Source organism: Ornithorhynchus anatinus, chromosome X1, assembly GCF_004115215.2.
Source record: "Ornithorhynchus anatinus isolate Pmale09 chromosome X1, mOrnAna1.pri.v4, whole genome shotgun sequence".
In the NCBI taxonomy this organism is placed as follows: Eukaryota; Metazoa; Chordata; class Mammalia; order Monotremata; family Ornithorhynchidae; genus Ornithorhynchus; species Ornithorhynchus anatinus.
In genome coordinates, this window is record NC_041749.1 from 75,024,817 (window position 1) to 75,042,392 (window position 17,576).

The window sequence follows — 17,576 nt, forward strand, 5'->3', positions numbered from 1 at the left end:
TTTTTTCCCCTGTTCAATCTATACTTTCCTCCCCTTTGTGAAAAACAAGTAGCTCATGCTCTAGTAAATGAGATCTGAAAGCATGTTATACAGATATAAAGAGGAGCACCTGAAGCACTTCAGGCCCCAGGAGAAGCTAACCTTCAAGTGTTTAAAAGTATTTCACTTGGACTAAACATGAAGATCAGCTTCCAAAGTGTTGAATATATTATGTGCTGCATTCCTCCACTCATATCTGCTTTATGTGGCCAATATATGTCAGGCGTTGTGCCAATTTTGGGGGATAAAGGGCGAGGGGCCTAGCAATGGCATAGAGAGGATCCACTGTGGTTTAGAGGCTAGAATTCTGATCCCTTCCCCCCACTCCCACCGAAAGACATCTACCATACTCAGGACTCAATGTAAGCATAGTGCTCACACACACACACACACACACCCCCCAAAGGGAATGTTCCCCCAGTGATATAGCACACACAACAATTGTAGCAGATATCCAATAGGATTCAAGATTCCCTGCCCATTGAGGGGTGTACTTCCTGTAATAGGTTTCCTGCCCCATAGGGATTCACCATCAGCATATGCTAATCCCGGAAAGGCTATCTATAGTCCTGATTGGCAGGACTCAAAAGGTAGACTGATGATGATGATGATGGTATTTGTTAAGCACTGTTCTAAGCACTGAGGTAGATACAAGGTAATCAGGTTGTCCCACGTGGGGCTGACAGTCTTAATTCCCATTTTACAGATGAAGTAACTGAGGCACAGAGAAGTTAAGTGACTTGTTCAAAGTCACACAGCTGATAAGTGGCAGAGCTGGGATTAGACCCATAACCTCTAACTCCCAAGCCTGTGGTCTTTCCACTAAGCCATGCTGCTTCTCTTGGCTAGAATGGGGAATTGCTCCAAAACTAAATTAGGAAAAAGCATTACATCAGGGATGGAGGAAATGGCATAAAAGGCAGAACACAGAGGCAGGCCATTCCATCGACTGTGCTGGACAATGTGAAGCAGGACCTGGTTGCCTAGTGAAAGCTCGGCAACCTACCCAATAATAAACTCTTATTATTTTATCCCATGAACCTGACTCATTATTAGGTTCAGCATCGGTTTGGCCCCGGCAACAGCAACAAGGTACAAGAATGGTACAAAAGAGAAAATAATTAACAGTGCAAGAATTCTAGGTTATTATAGGTTTAAATTTTAGGTTCAAAAACCTGGACATAGAATGTTTTTTCATAGTTAAGACCACTTCAGCAATTTTTTCTTAGTTTTCTTAGGATGGCATATTTTCTTTTCTCATAAAATATTAGATCTTGCCAAATCAGCAGAGCAATCAAGATACCAAAATGTGAAAGTGACAATAAAAATGAGCAATGAGATTTACAATACTATGTTCTGGTATGTGAGGATGTTATTTCACTGCTTGAAGAGAAATGAAACAAGTATTTCATCAAAAATAGTTTCTTGATCAGTTGCTGCATTCTAACCATAATGATATATCCGTGGGCACCATTCTTGAGGGAGAGGGAAGGCAGAGATAACAAGCCAACTTATCCTAATGGTACTACAGATAGGACAGCCATACATTCATTCATTCATTCATTCAATAGTATTTATTGAGCGCTTACTATATGCAGAGCACTGTACTAAGCACTTGGAATATAACAAATCAGTAACAGATAGAGATAGTCCCTGCCCTTTGACGGGCTTACAGTCTAATCGGGGGAAACAGACAAGAACAATAGCAATAAATAGGATCAAGGGGATGAACATCTCATTAAAACAATAGCAAATAAATAGAACCAAGGTGATGTACATCTCATTAACAAAACATCCAGTTTTATACCAGAAAGCCTGGTTTTCTGCTTGTCTGACCCACATATCTTTATTTCAACCATTTGTAAGTATCCATCCTTCCTCCAGTTCAGTTCCTGCCACCAAGATCCATGGCTAGCAAGTGTCAACTGTGTACACAGGAAGCTGGCAAGGGAACATTCTGATAGACTCTGAGGCAAGTCAGGGGTGTCAGGGGTCCCCACAGAGAAACACTCTAGGTTCAGATGACCTCAGATGGACTGCCATAGTGGAAGTCATCACATTGTGCCATGTGCCCAGCAAAATGCATTTAACGTCACATGCGCCTGTGAGTTCAGTATCCCCCAGGGCCGTCAGTGACTGCCCCAAGAATAGGGCAGGGGCCTGGGGGGGGCTTTTTATGGGGATGTTGATGGGAGAATCAGGGTTGGGTAGGGAACTGTGGCAAATAAAGATAAGGGAGGCAGGATCCTGAAGGAGAATATTCAATTTTACTTCGTTTCAAGCTTCCTTCTGGGCCTGGTTGTAAGAGTTACGGCAAGACAGAGCTTGGGGAAGCAGACAGTATCCAGTGTTATAAGGAAATCAGCAAAACGAACAACCCAGTAGAAGAAAAAGTTGCACTTAAAAGGATACTAGGTTTTAAGGGCTGTGGCTGCTGCCTCTGCCTGTGGCTTTTGCTCTTTTGCTTCCAGCTTTGGCAAAAACATCCAGTTCTGCCAGAACGCTGGTGCTTCGGCAAGAACTTTGTGAGGGAATTAGGGAACATTCATAGTTGAATGAAAGCCTGTTTGGATAGCAGTAGAGGAAATAGTATTTATTGAGGGTCCACTGGGTGCAATACACTGTACTAGGCACTTGGGACACTACAACTGAAGCACAAGGCAGAGTCCATGCCTACGATGTGACTCTGTGCTATCAGAAAAAACAATGCATGTGCCTGTGCACAGCATCAGACACCATTTGTATTACAACACATATTTTCTTCATTGTGGGGTTTTGTAAGAACAGGATTATTCTAGTGTGTCTGCTGCTGTTGTAGATATCCAGGGAAAAACAAGGTTGATCCCTTTTAAAGGGCTTACAGAGCAACTGAGGATGAGTTCAGTCGATCAATCAATTGTACTGATTGAGCACTTACTATGTGCAGGGCACTGTACTAAGCGCTTGGGAGTGTATAATACAACAGAATTAGCAGACACATACCCTGCCCATAATGAGCTTACAGTCTGGATGAGGAGACAGACATTAATATGAATGAATAATTTATAATATATAATTAAATGTGCACTGTAACTCTCTGCCTGTGTTCCTCCATCTGAAGCCAGTGTCAGTCAAACAAGAACATAAGAATTTTCAAATGGATGATATCAACAGTCCTTCCAGTCCAGTAACCTAACTCCAACAGTTACATCAAAGAACATCTGCAGGAATTTTGTTATGACTATCCTTCTTGACATCCACCCCCATGGCTTGGTAGGCATCATCTAACAATCCTACCTTTTCATTTTAATAATTTATCAGTGAGGATCTATTGTCCAAGAATAGATCTAAATCTATCTTGAATGTACCAACATCTTTTTCTTATGTCACCTGAAATAAACATTTTATTTGTCCTCTCCTCTGACTGAGATCACTTGTTTGTAAATAGCATGCAGACATTCTGGGCTGACTTTGGTTTCAAAAACTGAGAGTTGTTAATTTGTTGGTGAAAACCTAAGTCTCTTCTCAATCAGAGTCTATTTTGCTAACCCGGAGGCACTACTCAGTATCCAGGCTTCAGGGCATTCTCCTTTCAATAAGAAGGCTCTGCTAAGTTGGGAGAGAAGCAAGTTACAATAATACAGAGTCATAATGAACCAGGAGGATACTGTGAAAATCCCTTGGACCAATGTTTCTGTGAGCCTGTTTGGCTCATGTGAGGTCACATTTGGTACTGAGAAGCTCTTCACTTGCTTAAAGCCAGTTCATTCATTCAATCATATTTATTAGAACAGTGCTCTGCACATAGTAAGCGCTTAACAAATACCAACATTACTATTATTATTATTGAGCACTTATTGCGTGCAGAGTACTGTACTGAGTGCTTGGGAGAGTATAATACAACAATTAAGAGAGCAGCAAATGGAAGAAGAGAAGCTATCACTCCTGAAATCTCCCCTCCCCCAACCCCCCTCTCCCAAATTTCGTGTGTATTTCCCAGTAATGATACTAGACTTTAAAGAAAATGGCATCCAGTTATTTGTTGGGCATTAAACCAAGAAACATGCATCCTAAAGTTTCCTAAACCAAAGGCCAAAGTTTCACTGACAGGATTTCACTGCCCAAAATACAAAGGCGATTTTAAAATGACCCATGGTTACATTCTCTTGGGGAAGGATGGGTGCAATTTCCCTCACATTTGCCTTGTGGGAAAAAAGTGTTATTTTAGGTGTGTTATTTCTCCAAGTGCCGCCTTGTAGGAGAAGAAATTCTGAAGAGTTGGAGTCCTAGATCACACTGAACATCACACTGTTGCAATTTCAAAACCATTTAGAGAGAATTAAAAAAAAAACCCAAAACAGAAGGTGAGTCCTTTTGGTATAAACCAGCCAAGAAGCCTAAACTATTCCCTTAGAAAGAATAACACAGTGCCATCCTTCTAAAGAAGTCAAACTGAACTAGGGATCGAGGGAATAAGCAGGGAATGAAGCACAAAATAGGATGATTTGAAAAGAGGAAAAGAATACCAAAAGAAAAAAAAAGACAGGCATCTATATAGCTTTAAGTAAAAGAGTGTCGAGTCTCTGGTCAGTAAGCTTCTCTTTATTCTTGCTTTTGTAATGTTAGCATTTCAGTCTCAGACTCCTAGGCCCTGTGAAACTACTCCTTGAGAAGATCAAAAAGAACAGCCAGTAAGAAAAGGTAAAGAACTGAAAGAGATAATCTTAACAGGAGCACCTGCAAGCTACAAATATTTTCGACCTAGCTAAACCCCATACCCCAGGCTCAGTCTGTAACCACATTTCTAAGATTCTGCAACACTCTACAAATGTTTAATGCATTCTACTGCATTTGCAAGAGTTTGCTGAGCAGAACCCTTAGTAATGGGTAGTAAAATGCACCCAGATATAGCCCATATCAGACTGAGCCTAAAAAAGCTCATGTTTTTTTTTCCTTTTCAAATCAGAATGGAATTCTAGTTTTTCGGATGATGAAAGGGGTTTTTACTAAAGCCCATACAGGGGTTCAATATATGTCAACAGCCAACCACAGGAGCGAAGATACCAAATTTGGGAGAGATAAGTGGAAGGAGAGCTTTTTGGTTTGCTTTTGTTTTGTTTTTTTACAGATTGCTCTGACCTTGACACCATCTTACAGCTCCCTACAGGAGTAAGATTGAGGAATTCACCACACATTTAACAGCCAAGCTGAGGCTCTGAGGTCAACAGTACTGGGACTTCTCTAATAAGAAAAATACTTACATTTGTAAAGATTAACATATTGATTTGATTTTAGGAATATTCTACAGTTTATTTTTTGACATGCTTGTTGTAACACTCACATACCCTGACTACCCTCCTGGACACAAAACCGGAATCTTTTTTGTTCAGCTCCTGGCAGTCATAACTGCAGTTATGACTGATAACATATTGCAATTTTTCTCAGTTATGCAAGATGTTCACGCATGCTGAAAGAACGTACAGCTTAGTTCTACAGCATCTTAAGTGCTTTACAATAGTGCTATTGTTTAGAGTGCTGCTCTCTGAAAAGTCACATCGCTTGGGTCCCCAATAATTTAGGGGTTGGTAAGGAGATATTTAGCCCAAAAGGCTTGAACCTTATCAAATAAATCTCTTCCAAAAACCATGTTCACAAAGCAGCTTGAATTTTGTACATGAGTAAATGGAAAATATTGCACATAATTTAGACTGTGGCACATGGGCTGGGTAGGTGCCATTGTAATGGCACCAAAAGTCTTGAGTTTTATTTATTATGATGATATTTGTTACATGCTTACTATGTGTCGATCACTGTTATAAGCACTGGGGTAGATACAAATTAACCAGTTTAGACAGTTTTATTTGCCACGTAGAAGCATTTCAGAAGGAAAAATATCAATTTTTTTCACATCAACAGGCAATTGAGTTCCACAAGTATCAGGCTAGATCACCTAAAGCCATAAATACCATTGACTCTTAAGTTGATTGTACTGAATACATCATTTTGCATTGAATATAGCTGAAAGCTCAATCCAATCGAGGGGGAATCTTATGCCTATTCAGCAACCATCAGAGAAAGAATCTCAAAACCCAAAGCTATCATTTTCATTCTTAAAGATATCTTAAAGAGAGAGATATTTATTTACACACACATAACGGGCTGTCCAATAGCCAAACAATTTCATTATTATATTACAAGCAACTCCACTGCTGTGGACCTAGATGACGCTCTATTTTCAAGAGGGGAAATAACAATGACTACAAGCCACCTGTGGGGTAGAAATCAATATGCTATATGAACTGCCCGATCAGTCTATCACATCTTCTCCAAAGTCTCTGTTCATGCAATGATGCAATGTCTACATTAATGGTAACATAGGCTGCCTAGGAAATCAATTTCCACAACATTTACAGGAAAAAAACCTCATCTTCTCCTGACAGAGACTGTGGATTGGCAAATGTCTGTTTCACTGTTGTGCATGTGTACAATATTTTCAACTGGCCTCAGAGTTGGTCAATAATTTATAATCGGGCTCACAGTTGATATAATTCCTATTTTCCCAATTCTTGTGAGAGTCCGATATGGAATAGCCATCTCAGAGCAAGCACTGAGCGGATAACAATTTTTCCAGTAAAGGCCAACTCACCCAAGTGGGTGCTGTATATTTTCTTCTAGAAAATTTTGTCCCTCTTCTCAGCCAAGGCTCTCAGAAAGCTTTATAATCAGAAAACTGCTCTGCAGAGATCATGATAACATGAAACAGAATTTAAAAATAGTACGAGGTACTGCAGGCAGCAAATGTGACATCCCAGGAAAGGATAAGCTTCATGTGTAAACACTGTCAAAGTGATTGTCAGTCAAGCATTTGCCTTTTCAACCACAGTCAGGCAAATGGGTAAAATCTCCCTGCCAAGTTCTAGCTCAAAGATATAGACAATAATAATTATGGTATTTGTTAAGCATATGCTATGTTCATTCATTCATTCATTCAATAGTATTTATTGAGCATTTATTATGTGCAGAGCACTGTACTAAGTGCTTAGAATGTACAAATCGGTAACAGAGAGAGACAGTCCCTGCCCTTTGACAGGCTTACAGTCTAAGCGGGGGAGACGGACAAACAAGAACAATGGCAATAAATAGAATGGAGGGGAAGAACATCTCATTAAAACAATAGCAAATAAATAGAATCAAGGTGATGTACATCTCATTAACAAAATAAATAGGGTAATGAAGATATATACAGTTGAGCGGACGAGTACAGTGCTGAGGGGATGGGACGGGAGAGGGAGAGGAGCAGAGGGAAAGGGAGGAGAAGAGGGTTTAGCTGTGGAGAGGTGAGGGGGGGGATAGAGGGAGTAGAGGGAAAAGGGGAGCTCAGTCTGGGAAGGCCTCTTGGAGGAGGTGTGCTTTAAGTAGGGTTTTGAAGAGGGGAAGAGAATTAGTTTGGCGGAGGTGAGGAGGGAGGGCGTTCCAGGACCGCGGGAGGACGTGGCCCAGGAGTCGATGGTGGGATAGGCAAGAACGGGGGACGGTGAGGAGATGGGCGGCTGAGAAGCGGAGTGTGCGGGGTGGGCAGTAGAAAGAGAGAAGGGAAGAGAGGTAGGAAGGGGCAAGGTGATGGAGAGCCTTGAAGCCTAGAATGAGAAGTTTTTGTTTTGAGCGGAGGTTGATAGGCAACCACTGGAGATTTTTAAGAAGGGGAGTGACATGCCCAGAGCGTTTCTGCAGGAAGATGAGCCGGGCAGCGGAGTGAAGAATAGACTGGAGCCGGGAGAGAGAGGAGGAAGGGAGATCAGAGAGAAGGCTGACACAGTAATCTAGCCGGGATATTACGAGAGCCTGTAGCAGTAAGGTAGCCGTTTGGGTGGAGAGGAAAGGGCGGATCTTAGCGATATTATAAAGGTGAGACCGGCCCAGGCACTTTACTAAGCACCGGGGTAGATACAAGCAAATTGGATTGGACACAGTCCCTGTCGCACGTGAGGCTCACAGTCTCCATCCTTATTTTACAAATTAGGTAATTGAGGCACAGAGAAATAAAGTGACTTGTCCAAGGTCACACAGCAGACAAGTGGCAGAGCCAGGATTAGACCCATGATCTTGATTCCCAGGCCTGTGTGTTCTCCACTATGCCATGCTACTTCCAATTGTGGTATTTGTTAAGTGCTTACTATGTGCCAGGCACTGTACTAAGCACGGGGGTGGATACAAGCAAATCAGGTTAGACACAGTCCTTGTCCTACATGGGGCTCACAGTCTCAATCCCCATCTGTATGTAGGCTTGTACTGATGTATATAGGTATAAGTGGATGGCAATGAGCTCTTACTTGGCTATAGTCATGGCAGGAAGCAAGCTTTTATCAGAGGTATTCAGGGGCAGCTCCACTCCCTCTCTGCAAGACTGGGTTCACCCACTTTTAGAACCATCGCAAGTTCCTTACCAGTCCTCCACCGAAGGCACTAAAGCAAGCTAGAAGGGGCTCTCTCATCCTTAACGGGATCCAGGGCCAGGTCAAGAGGTTTCACTCACCCTCGCCCAGCTTTAGGACCAATGTTGTTTGGGGGGTTTTTTTGACCGACATGAAATTTTCATGCCCTTCTTTGTTGTGCAAGGGTGGAGGAACATGCAAAGGCTCTGTCTAGGCCACATCACGGGCAGGTCCAAAAGACGAGACTCTGTGCCTGAGTCTCTGCTCTCTTTCTCCTCTAGGTCTCAATCACTCTCTTCTCCCTAGGTTTTCCTTCTTTCTTTTTCTTTGGGTCCCTATTCTTTACTCTCTGCTTCTTTAGGTGTCTGAACTCTTTCCCCTCTCCTTAAGAGCAGCGACCGTGACTTTTACCTTAACTGTACTCTTCCAAGCACTTACTATGATGCTCTGCCCTCAATAGACACTCAATATACATATCTCCCTGCTTGCCTCTTCTCTCTGTCTTCCTAGGACTCTTCTTGGTTCTCTTTTCTGGATTGAGCAATCATATTTGAGTGCTTACTATGTGCAGAATACTATACTAACTGCTTGAGAGAGTACAACAGAATTAATGGACATGTTCCCTGCCCATAACAGTACAGAGGGAGAAACAGATATGAATATAAATAAATAATTTTCTATCTCTGTCACACTTTCCTCTCTGGATCTCGGTTTCCCACCCTTTGGAAGCCCCTGCCGGAAACTCATCTCTACAGACCTGATGAAAGGTTGGCATGTATGATCTTACTTAAACATCTTCTAAGAAATCACATCAAACCTACTACACAGTCCCCTGATTTACTTTTGTTCTTTTTACACTGATTCCTGTTTTTATGCTTTTTTTTGCTCTGGAATGTAACCATCCAACTCCACCCTCTCTTTTTTTAATGGCATTTGTAAAGCGCTTACTATCTGCCAGGCACTGTTCTAAGCGCTGGGATAGATACGAGGTAATCAGGTCAGACACAGTGGCACATGGGGCTCATATTCTTAATCCCCATTTTACAGAAGAGGTAACTGAGGCTCAGAGAAGTAAGTGACTTGCCCAAGTTATCACAGTGGACAAGTGGCAAAGCCAGGACTAGAACCCAGGTCCTTCTGACTCCTAGGACTGTGCTCTATCCACTAGGTTACGCTGGTTTCTCCTGCTTCTCTTTCACTCTGTAAAACTCTGTTCATTTATACAGAATACACCTTTTCTCAGAATGACTCCCTCAGTAAACAGCAGGGACAAGATTGTCTTTGAACCATGAGTTCAAAAGTTCTTGAGTACAGGCCTTTGAGGGCCCGAGGTTCAACTTTGCATCCCTGACCTTTTACCGACATTTCTCTGGAAACTCTTAGGATGCTGCTTTTTAGCTTCTACAATAAAGATAAGAAGTTCACTTTCTGACTGCAACCTAACTCTCTCTTCCCTCCCCGCCTCCCTTTTACTGTTCCCACCACCATATACTCTCTATTTTATTTTGTGAAATTGAGTTTGCTTATGCACGGGATCATGTTCCACTGTCTTTTCTTGGAATGCAACCCTAGAAACGTGACCTTCAGCTGTAGAGAACTCATAATGCCTTGCCTTTTCCATCAGAATTTTAAGAAATTGGCTTAAAATACAACCTATTACCGGACACAAACTTCCTAAAGCAGTAAGGGAAAAATCAGGCATTTCCCACAATGCTACAGGCAATTAAGTGTGATGATATCAAAGCAAGCCTGACTCTGAAAGGAAATGACCCCAGGATGGGTTCATAGAACAAACATCACCATCTTGACTTTGTATAACTTAGCATTTAATAGGTTCTGAGGCCACAGAAGAAAGAGGACATCTGGCTATACCCAGCTGACATTTACTTAGAGGCTGCATGGAAATCTGCACATGTGCCAAATTTGTGATTGAAAAGCTGAACTCTGAAAAGTTATGTGTGGTAATAAAGTAGGCAAAAACAGAAAAGCAAATGGAGATGTTGCAAAACAATGTATTTATAAAATGCTGTCCCATGTATTCATGGAGATCTATAGCTGAAATTCATTTCATGAAATGCTAAGGATTTGCCCACAAAACTCATGAAACTCTAATGAGAAGTACACACAAATATCTTCCCTATCCCCATGACAGAAACTATATCTCAAATAAAGGTGTTTTCCCCCCACATCAGCCACATATCTACTGTAGGATTCTAAAGTATTTTTCTAAATAGAAGACAGCCCGCTCTGCTTATTTGGAAGCTCTTGCCTGCATCAGAAATTAAGATAAAAATGAGGACTCTCTGGGTTCAGTAAAAAGGCTCAACTGAGGACTATGTTAAGTCTGAAAAAAGAGCTTTCAAAGTTGAAATGCTAGAAAAAATGGAAAATTATACCATTCCCTGAACTGGTATTTCTGGATCAACCAGACCTCGCAAGAGCAAACAACGGAAAACACACACGTAGAAAAATGAAAGCTAAAATTTAAAAAATCACAAAAAACTTGCAAACATTAGGAATCCCTAAAATCATTTTACAAGAATTTAACACCACAATGCATACACTATTAAATAATTCCAGGTCCACTTAGAGTGCGCAGTGTTCCACAAAACCCAAATACAAATATGATAGCTTCAAATTTTACACAGCAGCCACGGGAGACAATTTTAAGCAAGATTTTCTCAAAAAAATCCAGCCCAGGTAAATGTGTTGCATTCTTTTAGGTAGGAGATACACCTAAAAAGGAGCAGGGGGCTTTCAGGCCTCTTTCCTCAAAATGTATTTTAATTGTTTAGCTTTTCTGTGTCTAGGGTTACAAATCTTACCTACCAAAAGCATTTGTGTTGTCATAAAATGGAAAACAGCTCAGAGAGGAAGAGAGCCCAGGTCTCTCTACACTGCTGTCCCAGAGTCAAAGTGGACTAAGATATATACTGAAATCTCAGAATGACAACCTATCCCACAACTTGATGACCCTATTTCTGACTTGTGTGGAGCAATCTAGTGGGTAGAGCATGGGCCTGGAAGTCAGAAGGACCTGGGACCTAATTCTGGCTCTGCCACTTGTCTGGAGTGTGACCTCAGTCAAGTCACTTAAATTCTCTGTGCCTCAGTTACTTTAACTGTAAAATGGGGATTAAGACTGTGAGCCCCATGTAGAACATGGACTGTGTCCAACCTGATTACTTTCTACCCCAGTGCTTGGAACAGTGCCTGGCAAATAGTCAGCACTTAACAAATACCATATTTAAAAAAACAACTCCTTATCCTAGCTACAACCAAACAATGAGAAAACTAACCCAAAACAAAGTTCCATGCTTACTTTCTCACACTCCCTGAAAAGGGTCAGACTTCTCTAGACGACAAGCCAGCTAATCTTGTTCAAACTGGATGTCCCTTGACAGGTAAGGAAACTACTGAATCCCAATAGTGTAATAAGTAACAACCATTCAAAAATCTGGTATCTGCCCAGAAATATTCCAAACCCTATACAATGAATGTGGATGAGAGGCCTGTATTTATGAAGAGGCACAATGAAATTAAGCTCATTTCTACATGTGTCTAATTACATGAGATGCCTCATTCCTAATTTCTTCACCGGAAACTGGGAGGTTTCTCTTCTGACAATGACTCCCCATGGCCTTCAATAACTTACTTTCCCTAACTCCACCCCCCTACTTTAGGGAAGTAGCAGCAGCAAGCTCTGGCCCGAGACAGTAGTGAGTAAATGGGTTGCTGTACTCAGCCCCTCGTGAGACTTTTCTCTACTGGAAAAATGAGGCGAGTCCATGCCTAAATATTTCTGTACTTACGGCAGGTTTGGATTTCTGTGCTGTTTCCTTGCTCTGCTCCCCTTCCTCTTCAGCCCCTGACTCTCATTCCAAAGCAAAATGCAATTTCAACAGGCTCCATAAATCCACGCACCCTCAAACATCTCTTTCCAACCTGGAAGTAAGAGACCTTCCTCCAGCCCTACCCTTCAGCAAATGGGCAAATTCTTGGAGGGAACCCTGAAGTGATTTCAAGAAAGAAGAGTGTAAGCAGCACAAAAACATGAGTGAAATCACAAATGACCTTCCTACACCACAGCACATAGGCTGGAACCAACACTTTACTTAACTAAACAATGAACTAAGGTTTATTGTAGGAAATAAGCCCTTGGTTTCTGTTCAGGCCTGGCCTGTGCAGTACTAAGGGAACAGCAGTAAAGCAAATACACTTCCCAAAGATCCTGAATGTTAAAAAGACTGGGTATTGTTTTACAATGATAATAATTCCCTTCAACTCTACAAGCAGCGAAGTGTGGCTTAGTGGAGAGAGCATGGGCCTGGGAGTCAGAGGACTTGGGTTCTAATCCTGGCTCTGCCACATGCCTACTGTGTGACCTTGGGGAAGTCATTTAACTTCTCCATGCCTCAGTGTCCTCATTTGTAAAATGGGGATTAAATCCTAATCCCTCCTACTTAGTCTGTGACCCTCATATGTGCCCAACCTGAGTTCAAATCCCAGCTCTGCCACTTGTCGGCTGTGTGACTGTGGGCAAGTCACTTAACTTCTCTGTGCCTCAGTTCCCTCATCTGTAAAATGGGGATTAAGACTGTGAGCCCCACGTGGGACAACCTGATTCCCCTGTGTCTACCCCAGCGCTTAGAACAGTGCTCGGCACATAGTAAGCGCTTAACAAATACATTATTATTTTCTTGTATCTACTCCAGTGCTTACTATAGTGCTTGGAACATAGTAAGCACTTAACTAGAATCAGTATGAATAGTAAGGAGCAAAGCCAAATAGGTAACTGTCAATGCTATGTCTATGGCATTTGCCCTGCTTGCCACAGCCATGGCAAAATATTGATCCTAAGATAAAAATAGGTTTCAGGCCCACCTATCTCTTTCACTAACCCACCAGAGATAATAATCTTCATTACACAGTTATTGTAGGTCCCATAATAAATTATAGAGTTGGGAAAATCAAGAATCAATGTTTTTATACTCAAAAGGCAGACAATGAAAGCATCTTTAAAGTACCCACTTTCCCCAATAACTCTATATTGCACATTGGCTAGCCAAATAAAGAGACAAACAACTGTATGAGCATTCCACTAGGGTCTTTCACTAGAGACTCCTTAAAAGGTATTCTTTTCAGACAGTCCGAGGGAGGATCTGGAACTTACTGACTCTCAGGAATTAACACTTCCCTTTCCTAAGCAAGAATAAAGTCATCATGAGTGAAGTAACTACTGAGGAAGAAGATCTAACTTCTACTGAAGCCAATAATTAATAGCCTTAGTACAGAGGTTGTCAGCAGGTGGAAAAGAGCAGGTGATAAGTTCTTAGAGTCCTATGGGTTATCTGCTGCTGCTCTCTCCATCACTAAAAGGACAACTCCATCCTGGTGAATATTTCTGAGTATGTGGGCTGGGGGAGAGGGCTGGGAGGAGTTGGCATGTATGTGGGTAGTAGGAGGTGGGGAAGAGAGAAAGGAGGGGAATGTGCGATGGAAGAAAAGCCTCATAAGGGACATGGACTATGTCCAACCTAAGTAACTTGCAACTATCCTGGGGCTTAAGACAGTGCCTGGCACCTAGTAAGCACTTAACAAAATAGCATTAAAAAAAAGAAGAGGGCAGGAAGGGTACTTCCAATAAGTCCTTCATGTGGCACAGGAATCATTTCTATAAAACACTGAAAATCCCTGATTTGACTGATGGAAGAACTCTCACCAACCCAGGATCTTAGAGTAGCAGTGTCCTTGAGTTTCCTACTAAATCTTTGTCTCAGTTTTCTGTGAAACTACTACTTAGGGTGAAAATTGTGTCCAGGGATAAATGATCTAAAAACACAATAATTTCCAAGTTGACAAGAGATTGAAGGGGCCAGTTCCATGTCCTGGGAAATCCTACTACAACTAGAATCAGAATAGGTCCAAAGACCGTAGTAGCAAATTCCAAAAGACTGGTAATAAATGAGGTAACCAGAAATCTGATCCCCATAGGCAAGACAGGAACTGGGTCAAAGGCTACGGAGAGAAGGGGAGTAAGGCAAAGGGAAAAAGGGCAGAGTGGGAAATGGGGAAATAAAGAGGGGATAAGAAGAAAGTGGAGAAATGAAGACAGAGAAGGAGAGAGGAAAAGGAGGCTAAGGGAAATTAGGAAGAAAGAGACACTAACCAGCTACTAACAAGGTTGTGTTAGTGACCCCAACAGTGCACTCTGGATGATGAAGGCTCCACTGACGCAGTCTGAGCAATCAAGCAATACATTTATTGAACATTTACTGTGTGCAGGTCACTGCACTAACCAATTGGGAGAGTGCTATGTAACAATATAACAGACATATCCCCTGCCCAAATGAGCTTACAGTCTAGAGGAATAGCCTCTAGAGCAGTAGAGTTCCTGTCACTGTGTTACAGGTGATGGAAATTTTATCAAATTTCAGAATTTTTTTACCAAATTCTGGGTGATGGAGGCCCTCCACTGCAGTCTGAATTGTTCTGTAAACTCAACTGCTTTCTATTCTTCACTGCTTTGTTTTCTCTCAGACTTAATAACACAAGGCAAAGTTATTTCCTAAATGCTTAGGATAAGTTTAATCATTTGGTTTTAGGTCCTGTAATCATTAAACTCCTCTCTTCATTTTCATCCTTTCAGCCTAGTGTTACTGCTTCAAATGACTGATCTTTGATCAAGAGTTCTCCAAACGCTGATCATACAAATACATTTGCTTAATCCACAGAGCCTCAATCTGGTTACTGGGTGGTTTTGATTGTTTTTGTTTTTTACTTACTATTTGGGGCTACACCAAACAGCACTGCTATCCCCTTGCCCAAGAGCTCCCCCAACCACTGCTTAATTTGAGCCGGAGCTTGCCAAGGCTCAGGCTTGGGACCGCTGGACGTGCTATTTCACATTAAGTGTCTATAGCGTGAGCTCTGAGACCTGCACTCTTCACCTACCGTTTTCATTACAAATTAATCATTGTCCCCAACATTTCTGGGTGAGGGGGAGGGGGCGAGATAAAAGGAATGAGGCAGCAGATAGAAAAGGGAATACAATCAATCAATGGTGATTACTGAGCCCTTACTGTGTGCAGAGCACTGTACTCAGCACTTGGGAGAGTACACTACAACAGGGTTGTCAGACACATTCCCTGCCTACAACAAACTCAGAGGGGCAAGACAGACATTAATAAAAATAATTTAGAAAACATTTGAATTAAGTCCAGAGTCTGTGGCTTCAGCTCAGGTCACCAATTAGGTCTTTCACTTCCTTTACCCCTTTGAGGGGGCATTCTGCCTTCTTGATTCTCATTCTCTACCCTGGGCTCACCACAGGAGTAGGGGGAGGATGAGGAAAATTGAAAGTCATTCTTAAGGTTGAATCTTGATCCTCTCAGTAAGGGAAGAAAGGACCCTGTTCCTATGCCGAAGGTATGGTGCCACTGGGAGATCACCATCCCACCCCAAATAACGGGGTGGGGTGGGGGGAGAAAACGGGACGGAGGGAGGGTATGCTATTTCTCCTTTACTGTCTTAATGTGGCGTAGTGGGACGATCACTGGTCTGGGAGTAAGAGGATCTGGGTTCTAATCCCATCTCAATCTCTTGTCTGCTCTCTTCCCCTTCTAGACTGTAAGTTCATTGTGGGCAGGGAATGTGTCTGCTTATTGTTATATTGTACTCTCCCAAGCACTTAATAAAGTGCTTTGCACATAGTAAGTTCTCAATAAATACGATTGAATGAATGCTGTGTGACCCTGGGCAAGTCACTTCTCTGTGACTCAATTCCCTCATCAACAAAATGGGGATTCAATACCTGTTGGCTCTCCTACTTAGACGGTGAGCCCCATGTGGGACCTGATTATCTTGTATCTACCCCAATGCTTAGCATGTAGTAAGCACTTAACCAATACTACAATTATTATCATCATTCTTCTCCAAAGGGCTGACTGAGCATACACAGCTCACTTCCTGATTTTCCCTGATGGAGCTGTGGGGTGGGAGGCAGCATGAGGCAGCCAATACACCTGGCACACGTGCAAGAGGTGACAGGCCCTCTTCCCCTGCTACCCAAAGCCCTATTTTTCCTCCCATCAAGAGTGATTGACAGGAAGATGTTGATAGGTCCGAAACCCTTGAGGCACATGATACAGTGTCTGTTAACTAACCAGATCTTTGGTGCAGTAATACAGTAGACAATATTTTAGCTCTCTCAGTCACTTAATGGTATTCACTGAGTGCTTACTGTGTGCAGAGCACTGAACTACGCACTTGAGAAAGTACAACAGAATTAGTGGACATGTTCCCTGCCCACAAGGAGTTTATAATTGTTGTGGGCTGGGAATGTGTCTGTTATATTGTATTCTATAAAGCTCTTAGTACGGTGCTCTGCAAACAGTAAGAGCTCAATAAAGAGGACTGACTGACCGACAGTCTAGGTGGTGAGATAACATTAAAATAAATTACAGATAGGGAAATGGAAGAGTGTAAGGATATGTACATAAGTGCTTAGGGTGGAGTGAAGAGAGAGTGCTTAAAGGGTACTGATAAAAGTGCATAGGTGATACAGAAGGGAGGGTAGAAAGGGGAAATGAAGGCTTAGTCAGAGAAGGCCTCTTGGAGGAGATGTGATTTTAGGAGGGCTCTGAAGGTGGGGAGATTGGCAATTTGACAAATATGAAATGGAAAGGAGATCCAGAGCAGAGGAAGGATGTGGGCTAGGGGTTGGTGGCGAGAGAGAAGAGATCAAGGTATAGTGAGTAGGTTGGCACTGGAGGAGCAAAGTGTGTGGGCTGGGTTTTAGTAGGAAATCAGCCAAGTGAGGTAGGAGGGGGAAAGCTGATTGAGTGCCTTAAAACTGATGGTAAGCAGTTTCTGCTTGATGAGGAGGTGGACGGGCAATCAGAGGTTTTTGAGGAATGGAGAGATATGGACTGAACTTTTTTTTAGAAAAATGATCTGAGTAGCAGAGTGAAGTATGGACTGAAGAGGAGAGTCAGAAGGCAAGGAAGTCAAAGAAGAGGTCATGCACATAGTACTTTGATCAGTTCAATTGCATTAAAAATCACATCTTGATTTTGTCTTTTTTCTGGAACTGGAAGCTATTTTGAGCTTTCCTCACCACTGTAA

At 42.2% G+C, this 17,576-nt stretch overlaps 1 protein-coding gene across 1 annotated transcript in view; it reads right to left on the reverse strand.

Annotated features, from left to right (window-relative positions):
* CACNA1D (calcium voltage-gated channel subunit alpha1 D) overlaps positions 1-17,576 on the reverse strand; it is a 428,992-nt gene that overhangs the window by 327,239 nt on the left and 84,177 nt on the right. The window lies entirely within an intron of this gene.